At 47.6% G+C, this 14112-nt stretch overlaps 1 protein-coding gene and 1 pseudogene across 1 annotated transcript in view; one reads left to right on the forward strand and one right to left on the reverse strand.

The window, feature by feature from the left end:
• The window catches only part of MSI2 (musashi RNA binding protein 2), a 333055-nt gene that overhangs the window by 151011 nt on the left and 167932 nt on the right, over nt 1-14112 (forward strand). The window lies entirely within an intron of this gene.
• LOC112473333 lies at nt 2017-2132 on the reverse strand (annotated as a pseudogene).

Consider the following 14112-nt stretch of genomic DNA (forward strand, 5'->3'; position numbering starts at 1 on the left):
GTCCACAGCAGCATCTCCAGGCTTGGAAGTGAGGGGGCTTACAATCAAGGGGCAGAACTGGGTCCAGCAGAACCTCTGGGATGTGTGTGAGCCTCCGCCTGGGAACTGACACCTGATCTTTGTAATTTAATGAGCTTTAGCCAGGGCCCTATTTCCTTCCTGGGGCAAGGTTAGTCATCCAACAGGATCCAGCCCTGCCCGAGGTAGGGCAAGACTCAGGAAGCACTTGCAATGGTTTGAAAATCAGGGCTGGCTGCTGCAAGCATTTCTTCCCAGGGCTGCAGAGTTGCATTACCCTCACATTATATCCCACTTAACATCCTGAAGACGGGAGGTCCAGGGTTGCAGTTGGGTCACAAGAAGGTGTTCCGGAACATTCCAGAATTAGAATCAGCTGCCAGAATCAGTGGTGAGATAAGTGCAACACGGCAAGAATCGGGTGGTCAGTAAATGAAGGGAGATTATTTTTAAGTGCTGTGATTTTGCTTAAAAACAGTAGGCTTACTAGAAAGATTAAATACAGAAGTCAACGAAGAAAAGCTCCGCTCATATTTCATCACCCTGAGATAACCCGTAGTAACATTTTGTGCAGCTTCCCAGGGGTCTGTCTGCACATACGTACACATGTGGTTGTGTTCACGTTTGTATAAATGGGATCCTATGTGTTGTTTGCTAGATTGCTTTTTCCGTTCGACGATATGTCAGAAACATCTTTCCAGTTCAGTATGCTCTCTACGATCACATTCGATGCCTACGTTGTTTCTCTGATATTGATGTACTGTGACTGACTTCCTCAAACTCTTAGGAACACTTCGCCTTTTTTTTTTTCAGGATCGTTATCGTTATTTGGCGTTATAACCGGTGTGGTCAGGACTGCTTGTCAGTGCAGTTCTCTCCTGTTCACGCTATCCTTTGGACCCAGCAGTTCCACTTTTAGGAATTTACAATAAGGAGATAATCATATATTTCGCGATTTGCTATTTGTCGCCGAACTGCCCCACCACTGGGAAGTTGTGCTGATTTACATCTCTACCCGTGAAAGGCTGTCTGAGTGTGATCCTGAGCTTTGGTGTTCTGAATGTGGTACGCAGGTTTTTCTAAAATTTACATTTCTCTGAGATTTGTTATTTGAAACATTAAAAAAATATAGTAAAGAGTGAGCAGTCTGTTTTACTGTGACTTTGAGATGCTTTATATTGCCCGTCCGTTCCCTGAAGTCTTGAATTATTTTAACCAAATGTGATACATCAGGAGGATTTCAGGATAGGCCTGGAGTTGAGAATATGTTTCGGGTTGTCATCTTGAAACAAAAATGGCTTCAGATAAAGTATTTTCAAGCAAGTATGTGCGGTTGTGATTTTTAGCGGATTTTGATCATTGTTCCTAGCCCCATACCAGTTCTGTCCTAGAAAGGATATGACTGAAGACAAATGGTGACTTTTTTCTTCTTTTAATACATTTGGCAATTACATCCTGCCTTGTGAAAGCATTACCATTATTATTTAAATTTTGCATTGCTCTTTTAAGATAAAGGTTCAGCTTGTTACCTGTTTATCTTTTCTTTCCAGCTCAGCGGGGACTGCAGACTGCTGCTTTTGTGTGTGTGTGTCCACGTGCCCTCGTGGCTCAGTGCCCTGCACGCAGTAGACACCCAGTGTACATTTTGTGACTTTCAGCAATCACAAAGTCTCTGAGAGTCAAGTTTCCCCCATTGTGGACAGGTTTCTGATCTCTTGCCCATTTTATTTCTATCATTCAGTACATACTTGTGGAGTGCTTTTGATACATCAGTTGCTGAGGTGACTGAGCTGTGACAGGGTCCTTGCTCTCATGAGAGCTACAGACAGAGTAGAAAGGGTTCACTACAGCGTCAGCAGTGTTGTGAAGGGGCCAGGAACGCAGGCCTCTCATTTCTCATTACCTTTTACATCTGTATTTGATAGAAACCTTCTCCAGAGAAAGGCCCAGGGTCCACTGAACCCTTATTTCATTTTTTTTATTATTTATTATTATTTATGCCTACAGTACCTGGTCTTCCTAGGTGGTCTCCCATCAAAGTACTAACCAGGCCCGACCCTGCTTAGCTTCTGAGATCAGACATCAGGCTTGTTCAGGGTGGCATGGCCATGGACCATGGACCGTGGCTCCTGTGGGGTGCGAACCCAGGACTTTCTGCATGTTAACTGCTACAGTGTGGAACCACATCTGAACCCTTATTTCAATAGAGGTCTCTGCTCTTCAGTCTTGGAGTGAAGGTTTAGTTAAACATGGCCTGGTAGAGAAGTGTTTGGGGAAGGGATTAAGAGGAAGATGACTCCATCCAACAGGAAAGCAAGCAGTGCCAGATGCATCCAGGGCCCAGGGCTCCTGAATTCTAAGATCTATGCTTCCACAGCTCAACCAGGATGACTTAGGAAAGGTGCTGTGATTGTCTTGTAGGATTCTGATTGAGAGAAGCTTTGAATTCTCTCAAGTGGGACTGGCAGAAGCAAAGACAAGGATGTGCATGGGAACCTCACCAGATGTGAAGAAACCAGCCTGGCTGGAGTGGAGTGTGTGATGGGGACACAGCTTCTCTCTAGCCGATGAGTGAAAGGTTTACAGCAACCACCTTCCTCATCCTGTGGTTCTCAGGATTAAGTGATACAACCTATGTCAAGTGCCAGACACCAAGGAGGGGTTAATAAAACGTTATGGTGTCATTAATACATTGAATTAAAAAGTTATTTAGTCCAACCTATCTATCCAATCCATTTGGAAATCTCTTTTGCAATGTTTCTGATAAATTTGATTTGTTAGGTATCTCAACCCTGCAAGGCATTAACTCGCATTTTTGACTGGCTTTCAGTGGTTTAAGGAAGAACTTTCTAGGAGTGAATCTGCTTCCCTGCTTGCTGAGTATATAGTTTCTAATTTTGGCTTTTAAGCTTGGCAGTGGAACAACTCTATACCTAATGTATTTTGAACAGTTTTTAAATATACACATAGATATAGCTATAAATATAGCTATACTTTATATATATTAGTGGTTGGGTATATGTGTGTCAGTGGTTTTTAAATTTGGCTGTATATTGGGATTACTTTAAGAGCTTTTAAAAAAATATGTACGAATTCATCCATCTCTTGGGATTAGATGGTAAGGTTGGGGTGGAGCGTGAGCATTTATTTTGAAAAGTCCTAATGTGTAGCTAGGGTTGGGAACTATTGGTTACCTGTTTCTATGTTTAGAATGCCATCGCTCTTCTAAGGGCACACACAATTAATTGAGTAGCAAAAAGCAAGGGCTCAAAGCAAGGTCTTCTAATTTCAAATCTTTTATTTTGTCTACTTTATCAGGAAGTGTAATTGCGTAAGCACAGTTATGAGGCCCCCCTTCTCCCCGACCCTCGCCGTGGGTAACCATTCCCCAGGTCCTTCAGTTCTTCCTGCTCTTTGGTTGCTGGCCCCCTCTACTCTCTGGGTAAGACATAGTTGCTACTTGGTACTTATTTGTGAATCAGTCGTGATGCAGTCTATGCATCAGCCACAGAGCTAGGCACTGGAGATGGAGATCGTCGAGAAAACTCCCAGCCTGGACATGATGCCTTAGATGTCGCCCTTGCCTGTGCTGCCATTGAGGTCTTTCTCAGTTCTTCTGGCTCTTCCTGAAGTGGGGAGCAGGCCCTCCTGGATCTGAGAGATGTCCTCAGTCTAACCAGGGCAGACTCCTACAGAGCTGGCTGCAGGTGGGTAGAACCTTCTAGATGGCACCTGGGCTGTTCCGAGTTAGCCCTGTATTTCAGCCTGATTCCATTCAGCCCCTAGATATGTAGCTTTGCTCTGAGATGGCTGGGGAAAGAGACTAGCTCTGATTTTGAAAGCTTTTTGGTTGTGTGTGTGTGTGTATATGTGTGACTAAGAGATTAACTTAAGTAGTTTGTCTTCCTAATAAGAGGAAGAAAAGCTGATCATTTGCTGTCAGACCCTGGGAAAGGCATTTCTGTAGGGCCATCTTTGTGCTCATAGGCCAGTGGCTCCTGCTGCCACTTTCCTTCACAGCTAGATGTTTTCGGAGCTTCCATCCACTCCTCTATTGTGTGTGTGTATATGTGTGACTAAGAGATTAACTTAAGTAGTTTGTCTTCCTAATAAGAGGAAGAAAAGCTGATCATTTGCTGTCAGACCCTGGGAAAGGCATTTCTGTAGGGCCATCTTTGTGCTCATAGGCCAGTGGCTCCTGCTGCCACTTTCCTTCACAGCTAGATGTTTTCGGAGCTTCCATCCACTCCTCTGGCATCCGGGGAGGCTGTGATGAAGTGAGGACCATCTGTTAGGGCCAGATAGCAAGGACGTCTGCGGCACACTGAAGGTTGGTATAGATGGCCAGCTAGGGTTTGTCATGCCCTGCATGCCTGGACTCCCTCCTCTCCACCACGTATGTGGCTTCTGGATAGGGACAGTTGTAACTAGTGAAGCTGTACTCCTTAAAAACAAACCAACAAAACAATGACACTCCCTCCCCACCTCCCCACCGAATTCATATCCATTATAAATATAGCCAAGCAAAAAGAATTATAGTCTCATCACTGAGAGCTAGCTGCTATTAGTATTTTGGTGTGTGTCCTTCCAGACTTGTTTTTGTGCATTCGCTCTGCATTTGTTGTATCGGTGATGAACATGGACTCCAGAGGTAGGCAGACCTGGCTGCTGGTTCTTGGCCCCATCACTTCCCAACTGTGTGATCTTGGGCAGGTTAGTTTACCTGTAAAATGGTGAAATAGTAGAATGTATCTCATAGGATTGGGAATCTTAAAGGAGATAGCTGCACATATGTCCTTAGCAGAGGACTTCTCACACAGTGAGTGATCAGTATAATGTCCATTTAAATCATACATGCATTATTATGTATACGAATGGGATTTCCTCCAATGTCTGGTGATTGTTAGTGGACGGGCCATGAATAGAAGTATCTACACATTTGCCCATTCACTGGAAATTCTGTTGCCATCAAAGAAAACTCACCCCAAAATTAACGTGATGTGCTTTTAATGGTAAACACCATTGTTTTGCTGCACAGTAATTAGGCATGAATGGCAAACAGTTCACATCAGCGATTATAATTAATTAGTATTGCTTTAAGATATTTTTTCAGCCAAATCCAAGCTCGCTTTCTTTCTCTTTGCATGTGGTTCTCCACAGTATTAATAACAACAGTGTCGATGCTACCCCTGTGGGCATGTGCCTCAAGGGCAGGTTTCTTCTTTGTACCCCAACCGACGGGCATGTTTGGGCTCAAGGTATGTTAATGATCCAGGAAAGCTGTCAGTTTGGTCATTCATTCATTGAAAAGTCTTTACCAAACGCATTTACCCTTAAATGCAATAGTCTTGTTTCTTCTGGGTTTATTTTTCTTATTCCAGCTCTTTATCCCTCATCTGGCCACATGAGAGCCTCCGGGGTGCACTCATCGGAGTCCATCTGTTTGTCTGCTCCTCAAGGCTGAAGGTCTCTGAACATCCACTCACTCCTTTCCTGGGCCTGTGTGCTGGCAGCTCTGAGGGTCACTGTCTCACCCATGGGTGGCTCTGCCATGTTGGGGCAAGTTGTGGAAGTAGGGCAATGCCACGTTGGTGGCTGGGTGGAGGGGTCAGAGCAGAGAGCAGGAGGTGGCTCTGGACTCTGGCCGCAAAGTGAAGGGGCTTTAGCTGTTTAGAGAGTCTGGGTTCGCTGTCCTGCCTACCTCTTCTTCCTGGATTTGGCCTTGGTTATCATTTCAGGAGCCGGGAGAAGGCGTCTTCAAGAACCACAAACAAATGGACACTCCATTTGCTCTGCCATTGTCTATAAAGCTTTTAACTGGAAACCGTGCTGTATTCCAGCAGTCCCCAACCTTTTTGGTACCAGGACCGGTGCTCCTATCAGAATCTAATGCCTGATGAGGTCCCCAACCTTTTTGGTACCAGATTCTCCTATGAGAATCTAATGCCTGATGATCTGAGGTGGAGCTGAGGCGGTGATGCTAGCTCTGGCTTGCCCACTTACCTCCTGCTGTGCGGCCCAGTTCTTAACAGGCCACGACTGGTACCGGTCCACGGCCTGGGCGTTGGGGACCTCTACTCCACTGTTAGAGATAAAAGGGCTCCCAGTTACTGAACTGGTACCGGTCCACGGCCCGGGTGTTGGGGACCCCTACTCTATTCCACTGTTAGAGATAAAAGGGCTCCCAGTTACTGAAACTCATTCAGCATTAAATGGTAACCAATAGCGATCCCCTCCCCTGTTGGTTAAGTGGAGGATGCTAACCTGGAAGGCCCAGTTGAAGTGCCACCACGAATCAAGTGGGGGGATGGCAACCCTAGCATATCATTTTGGGCTGTCCTGGGCCTGGACACCTTCATTCCATACCTATTGGAACTCCCACTCTGAGGTCAACAGACCTGGGTTTGGAGCCAGCACTTGTGGGCTGTGGGAACTTAGGCAAGTTTCTTGACTCCTCTGAGCTCATTTGCCTCCCTTTGAAAAGTGAGGGTGGTAATACCCCACCTCCCATGGTGGGAGTCAGAAGAGAGGATTTATAATCCCTGTCCCAGCTCTCGGTATGTAGCAGATGCTCAGTAAAGGTCACTTGCTCATCAAGCCATCATGGAAATGTTAGCTTACCTGATTGATACCTACTACCTTCCTGGAAAGTTCCAGCTAACCATGGTTCAACTAGAGAGTGGAGGCTTTGCCCCCTCACCCACTGGAATTGCCCTTCCCAATAGTGTAATGTTAACTTATTGTTCTTAGATAATGGAAGGTCAAAAGATTGAAATCTGCGAGCATACAAGCTCCAGGCAGCATTTGCACTCACCTGCCCTGTTGTGCACCAGGCTTCAGTCTTGACTGGGCATCTTGCAGCTGCAGAGCTTGTTTCTGCTCTGCAGGTTGTCCCCGATGGGCCCAAGGTGGGTGCCTCAGAAAATGGGTGTGGCCTTCTCCCATCGATTCACACTAATACTTACATAATTCATTATTTCTTCATAGTTGGTTTGGGGTCTCCTCCCCATTTCTTCATTGTAATCCTTGAAGATCAATCCCTCCAGGGCCTGGGCTTTCCGTAACTGAGACAAACTCACAGCCTGGGAGCCCAGGCTACACTTTAGGAAGCAGCCCTTCGTTCCTTCCTGATGTTCAGGCAGGTGCTCCTGAGCGAAGAAATCAGAGCCCTGTGGTTGTAAATGGCCATATGTGGGATGTGGCATGGCATCAGCTGTGTGGGCCCAAGATGGCAGCCTGGCGCTGGTGGCTCCTTTCATGTGAAGTGGGTCACAGATGGAATCAGCTCCAGAGTAATGCATTGTGGGTGTCGCACCTGCCTTCGAATCAACAGGTAGAGGCAGCTGTGGGGGCAAGAGGCCAAGCCTGGAGGCCTCAAGGCCAGCTGTGTTGTAGCATGGTCAGTGTGGCCCATCCTTTCCTGAACCCTCCACCTGGGTGACTGGAGGCCAGAGACACCTGTGGTCTAGGAGTGAGGTTTTCCTTAACACAAGAAGAATGAGATGCCAGAACAACGCCTTGATGCCCCCAGAGCGGTTATCGGTGCTCAGCCATCCCCTCTCCCTGCCTGACCCATCGCATTCCTTCCCTGACCTTTCCGCCTTCTAGGAGACTTGGTTGCACTGGAAGGAGGGTGGAACAACAGGGCAGAGTGGGCCTTGTTCTGGCTCTGCAGTAAACAAGCTCTGATTTGTTAGGAGGCTGGGAGGGACCCTCACCTGGTGCTCTGCTCCAGGTAGTGTCCAGCTGTACCAGGGCGGATTTGCCAGGTAATTGTGTACACCTTGGAGACAGGCTCTGCTGGGTACATGACTAGGGTGTGCAGTATGGGGAGAAGGCTTCTCCAGTCGGTAAGTGTGATGTGCTGTATCCTTTGCAGCACAAATGTGCTTCCACTAAGCTGTGCCTTTCTCCCCTCAACACGTTCAGCCTTTAATTGTAACTATTAATCACCCCGAGTTGTGTCGTACTTCATAACTCTTCCATTAAATATTAAGCTTTATAAAAAAAAAGAGTTGAGCTTTCTTAATTGAATTATTGAATTACCAGGCACTTAATGTGGCTCTGGTGGATGAGAACCAGAGTTTCATCGTCTGAAAGGATCTTAGTTTCCTCATCTGTGACAGAGGGTGCGTGGGGCCCGGGGTGGCGGTGGGGGGCGCCATTCAGCAGCCCCTCTTCCTCTGCTTCGCCTTGCTGCCTTCTGTCTCAGAGGCTCTGTTCCCTTCTCAGATTTCTGCCATATGCGTTTATCTTGTTCCCAGCATTAGAGTTGGGTTTAGGTGGAGACAGTCACATCCAGTCACTCGAAAGGCTGCTCCTTCCAGACAGGAATCAGGCAGTCTGACCTTGGGATGAGGTGCTCGTGGGGCCTTGTCTTTGCCCTTGGTCCCTTCTCTAGAAATGCGCATCTCTCAGTTCCTGCTGGCTTGAGTCCAGCTGCCATCCTCCCTCTAGTTTCTATCTGCAGCTGCAGCCCAGGCCTCTCCCCACCCCTCTCCCCCATACCCCCTACCACTGTACCATTGGACACCCTCCTCACACGGCGCTTACCCACTCCAGTCTGACCTCCTGCTCTGATTTCCTGTCTGGGAGAACAGTAGTGTTACTGAACAGCTCTCCCTGACTCATTCCTTGAAACTGATGTTTATCTCCTAAGCAACTCCTTGTTCACTCCTTGTCTCTTCTGCCTGCTGTCCCCATCCAAGCCAGGCTGAATCACTTCTGCTTCCTAATGCCACGTTCCTTCCCGCTCTAATCTGTCATGTACTCACTTTCCTTAAACCCTTGGACCTCCTCTCTGGCTTGTGCTGTGGTTCCTGCCTCCTCTTCCTCCTCCCTCAGAACATTTTTGCTGGGCATCTGTGATGTGCCAGGCGCCACGTTAGGCACTGGGGGATGTAAGACGGACAAGATTCTTCCTTTCTTGGAGCATACATTTCAGTGTAGGGTTAAGGGGAAGACATTCACATGGCAGGCAAATAAACAACAAACCTATCAGGTTGCGCCCTTTGCTATGAAGAAAATATGTTGGATAACGTAAGAGTGCTTGGGGCTACTTTTGATAGGGTGGTCAGGGAAAGCCTCTCTCAGAAGATGGCATTGAAGCTATGCCTGAATGAAAGAAGGAGCCGGGTGTGTGCAGATCTGGGGGATGATAGTTTGGGCAGGAACCAGCAGTGCAAAGGCCCTGTGACAGGATTGAACTTGATGATTCAAGAATCAGAATAGAAAGCAAGTGTGATGGAGCCAAGAGCGTGGGAGAAGAGCAGATAGGTGACTCAGAGCCTTGGGAGCCAGGGAAAGAAGTTTGCGTTTTGTTCTAAGTGCCATGGAAACCTTCAGTATGTTTTAAGCAGACAAATGACACGGTCAGCATTTTCAAACGTCACCACATAGAGGCTGGACAGTGGGGAGCTGGAGGCACCAAAGGTGATCTGACCTTAATACTGCAGCACAATTTATTTTTCATGGACCTCTAATCTACCGTCTTCCTCTCCTGGGCTACTCTTACGCTTAAAGTCAACACAGCATGCTCATCATTTAATTAGAAAATCGTTTCCACATGTTAAAGGGGCCTCCCCAGCCGGGGGTGGGGCATTCCACTAAAAGCATATGGCTTCTTCGGAATGCCCCTGAGGTCCTTGGTGATAGATTCATTGCTCTTCAGATGAGCCTGAGTGGTAGATTCATGTTTTATGTATTGTCCGAAACATAGGGTGCATTCATCCCTCCTGGAAAAATGTTTATCTGTCCAGGAATTTCCACACTCGAATGATAACCAGGTTGTGACGTGAGGAGACCTGGGGCATTATTAGCTCAACTCCAGGGGGTCATGGGACCCTCAATAAGAGCCTTAGTCTGCAGGACCACGAAACCCACATCTGCTTCCCTGCACCACAGTGCTACAAGTGGGGACTTAGCTCTTGGAATGAATGCAAGTCTGCAAAATTTATAACTGAGCGATGAAGCAATTAAAATGGAGAAGTTCCATACAGAAGGTAGACGCAGACATGATGATACTGTGTAGTGGTTGAGATAAACCTGGATGGAATCCTGGTGTGGCCTTGAGCATCTTAACCTCTTTGAATCTCAATATGCTGATCTGTAGGATGGGAAGAATAATAGTTAAGTAACTACCTCACTGGACTGTGATGAGGATTAAATGAGAGAATTCACGATAGGGGCTCAGTTCAGTATGTGGCACAGAATATGCACTCAGCAGATATTTCCTGTTATGACAAGGACTGGGAACAGATAACATCATAGAAGAAGGGATGTTTATGCACAGATATTCTGGGAAAAACTGTTGTACTGGCATTCTGGGTATGGGGTTCTCTGAAAAGTATGGACAGAAGGAAACCTATGCCCTGCCTGGGGGTTGCGGGGGTGCAGGGAGAGCGGTCCAGCATGGGCCGCGCTCTGCTGAGATGGGCATCGGCAGGCATGGGAGTGGCAGTGGGACGATTCGGGAGACTGGGACGGAGTAGCCCCTGGGTGTAGGCAGCCCATCCTCACTGGTAGGCAGAGGAGTGAGAGTGAGCATGTGGAAGAGAAAGATTACCGATTGCCAGGGTGTTCCAGTAAAACCGCTTTTTTGAATATGACGTCCGTGAATCACAAAATCATAAACATTTTAGAATTGGAAAGACCAAGGAGAGCATCTAGTCCTGCCCAAGGTCAGACAGGGTTTATTTTGCCAGCAGATACAAATGCTGACATGCCCAGGTTTTAGAAGGAAACGTTCCCCCCTCTCCTTTTTGTCCCTTCTCCTGGGTTGACTCCAGCAACGTGCCTCTCCCCAACTGGGAGCGTTTGACACGGGATTCAAGGACATCAGAGACACTTGCAGCCCGGAGCCTGGTGTGTGCATTGATGATGGATCCCCAAAGCTGAGCCCAGACGCTCGTAGGGTGGGTCAAGTGTCTGCCGAACATCAGCGGAAATGCTCCCCATCTTCCCGTTGAGGATGGAATTTGGGAAAGGAAGCTTTCAGATCTCACGTCTCCGGAATGCCTCTATCAATTATGATGTATGCTTTCGGGCATTAACCTTAACTTTTATTAAGATTTATTATGTTTCCCATCCTCACTCATTTCTTCATCTACTTTTATCAGGCTGTGGATATTTTTGTAAGACACCTCCGGTTGCTTTTGGAACAAAGTGAGGTAAAAATAAATAAATGAAATTTCTTGGCTTTTGCTCCTGGGTCATCAGAAGGATGACTCGGTGAGCCAAACCCGTTAGATGCCAGTAACGAACTTGGGTCGGGTCAAAACTCGAATTCCATCTCAGGGAGGGTCTCAGCAGTGGGACTGCCCTTCCTGGTGATCATGGCACGGCGGTGGAATGAACTGCAAGGGACAAAGGACGGGGGAGAGAAAGGAAAGGATGTTTTCAGAGGTGGCTAGGTAGAATTCCAGTGTTCACGGCAATGAAGCCTTGGAACTTTTATCCTGGGCTCTGTCATCTCTTTGCTATGGGACAGGGATATTTTTTTCTGGTGTTTTACCTAGTCGAAAATGAGAGGTCCCAGGAAAGGGAAAATTAAAAAAGAAAGAGAGAACCACGTACGTTCATATAGTCTATTCCTGTATTGCAGTGTGGACCAAAACGATTCCCAAGAGGCCCAACCAAAAATAAGTTAGTATCCTGTTTCTAGTAGCCTGCGGTAAAGTGTTTCTTTCTTCTACTTATTTATTCAATAAATATTTATTGAACGTTTGATACTGTGGGGAGGAAGGCAGTCGTGGTCCGGCCCTCACAGGACTTGATCTAGTGAGGGAGACTGACATTAAACAGATACACACACTCACACAATTACGAGTTGTGTTAGGTGCTTCGCAGCGAAAGTGCAGTGTGTGCTCTGAGAGGAAGAGGGGGCCTTATCTGGATTGGGGGATCATGGAAGGGCCTCTCTGAGGATGTTCACCCTTCATTGCTTCACTGCAACCTCTCCCTCCCCTGCTTGTGTCTCAGTAGAGGCGGTTTGAGCTGAGACGCCGGGTGGCGACATGCCCAGAAGAGGATTTGGCCAAGGGCGGGATGGGTTCTCCACAGCAATCTTTCCGCTCCCCAGCTGGGCCACCTGTCCCAAACGGCTGGGTCCCAGAGGGCAGCCCTCACGGGAGCTCAGTAACGGGCACCATTTCTGAGAAGGGGCTGGCCACAAAGATAAGAACACAGTGACAAGGGGGCTATAAATCGTTACCTGTGCCCCTCGGTTACCCCCTCTTCCTCCATCACCTCCTTCCTGAGCCTGTGGGGTTGGATTTAGCAACAGGGTTCCTGTTCATGAGATGGAGCAGAAAGCTGACTTTTCTGGTGGCTGGGCATAATCGCTGAGATGCAGAATGCTGATAGCGGGAATCAATTTAATTTCTGTTGCTCTGTGACAGGGGGGATGGGGAGCAGGAAGGTCAGGACTATTTTGAAAGCCACAGTTCAGTTAAAACACTTCCCCGCCCCTGAATTCGAAATTACAGTATTTTAGAGGAAAAATGGAAGCGGGTCGAGGTGAGGGGTTTAATCAGAGGAGCGGGGGAGGAACAGAATAAGTCACCGCCATGGAGAGCCTAGTCCGATCTGGAACCTGGGACCTGGGACCTGAGAATTTTAGCTCTTCCATTAGAGAGAATCGGGTCATATGTCTGCGCAGTTGAGTCACTTGAGACTTGTCGAGGTAGACATTAGGTGTCCATTAGTTGTCACTGTCAGTTGACATCGGACGTCAGTTTCCTGATACACAATTTGAGGCCCAGTCCTCTGTCTTCCTGGGGATTCTGGGGCGGACCTGGCTCCTCTAGCTTATGGTTGCTCTGATCTAGTCTGCATGATTTATGGGACTGTGCAGAGTGGAGGCTGAGAGGTGTTTGTAGATCTGTGTGAGGATTTGCACTCAGTGTGGACTGTGAAATTTTCTAGTCAAACTATGGCCTACTCTGACTTGGAGGACATGGGGTGAGGGGGGTTGCTGCAGAAGTGCCTCCTTGGGTGATGATGGAGATTGGATATTTTGGAGGAAGGAGCTGGGCCAACCCAAGCCTTCCTCATCAGGACCACAAAGATCTATTCTGAGGTAACTCTCGTTCATAAGTCGAGGGGTGGCTGTTGCAGGTCGTGTGCTAGGCACTGGTCAGCTGGTCTTAGTCTTGCAGGACCTCGCAGCATAGGAGAGGGCCCAGGCTTGGGGCGTTTCCTAAGAATCCGACACAAATTTCCGGCAGAAAGTCTGTGTTAGTGTTTGAGGGCCAGAGAGAAAAGTTGAAACAATGGAGACAATGGAGAGAAGTTGGAGGTTTATAACTGTCTTAGTCAGCTCAGGCCACCATAACAAAATACCGTAGAGTGGGTGTCTCAAACAACAGACATTTATTTCTCACGGTTCTGAAGGCTGGAAGTCTGAGATTAGGGTGCATAATCGTGTCCTGGTGAAGAATCTCTTCCTGGGTTGCAGACAGCCAACTTCTCAAAGTGTCCTCACAGGGTGGAGAGAGAGCTCCAGCTCCAATCACTTCCTCTTCTTATAAGGTCACTAGTCCCATGGCGGGAGCCCCACCCTCATGACCTCATCTAAATCTAATGACCTCCCAAAGGCCTCCGCTCCAAACACTATCACAGGTGGGGATTAGGGCTTCGACATATGAATTTGGGTGTGTGGGAGGATACATACATTCAGCCCACAATAATAATCCAGCAGGTAAAGGGGTCCTAGCATGCCTGGTTCCCTGGAATATAAACGTTGGTCATATATTATTGATACCACCAGTGTGGTTGAAGATAACTGAATGAAGGTATATATGCCTGTCTCCTGTAATTAGAGCCACATGGTAAACTGGTGCCTGTGATATTGAGGTGGGGAGGGATGGAGTTCTATTCTGGCTAAGGTTCAGTGTCATTAGGATTTCCTTGGTTACGGCTTGTGCTAAGTAAGGGTAGGCTATCAGCACTGCCTGGTCTCCCCAGAGTTAGGTGGTTATTTCAACCGCAAATCACCTCCGGGCATCCTCCCCACCCCGGGTGCTGTGCAAGGCAGTTTGAACGGTGCTTGGAAGGGCGGAAACACAGGGCTTGTTCTGAACCGTGAGCTGGAGA

Source organism: Pteropus alecto, unplaced genomic scaffold, assembly GCF_000325575.1.
Source record: "Pteropus alecto unplaced genomic scaffold, ASM32557v1 scaffold98, whole genome shotgun sequence".
Classification (NCBI taxonomy): Eukaryota; Metazoa; Chordata; class Mammalia; order Chiroptera; family Pteropodidae; genus Pteropus; species Pteropus alecto.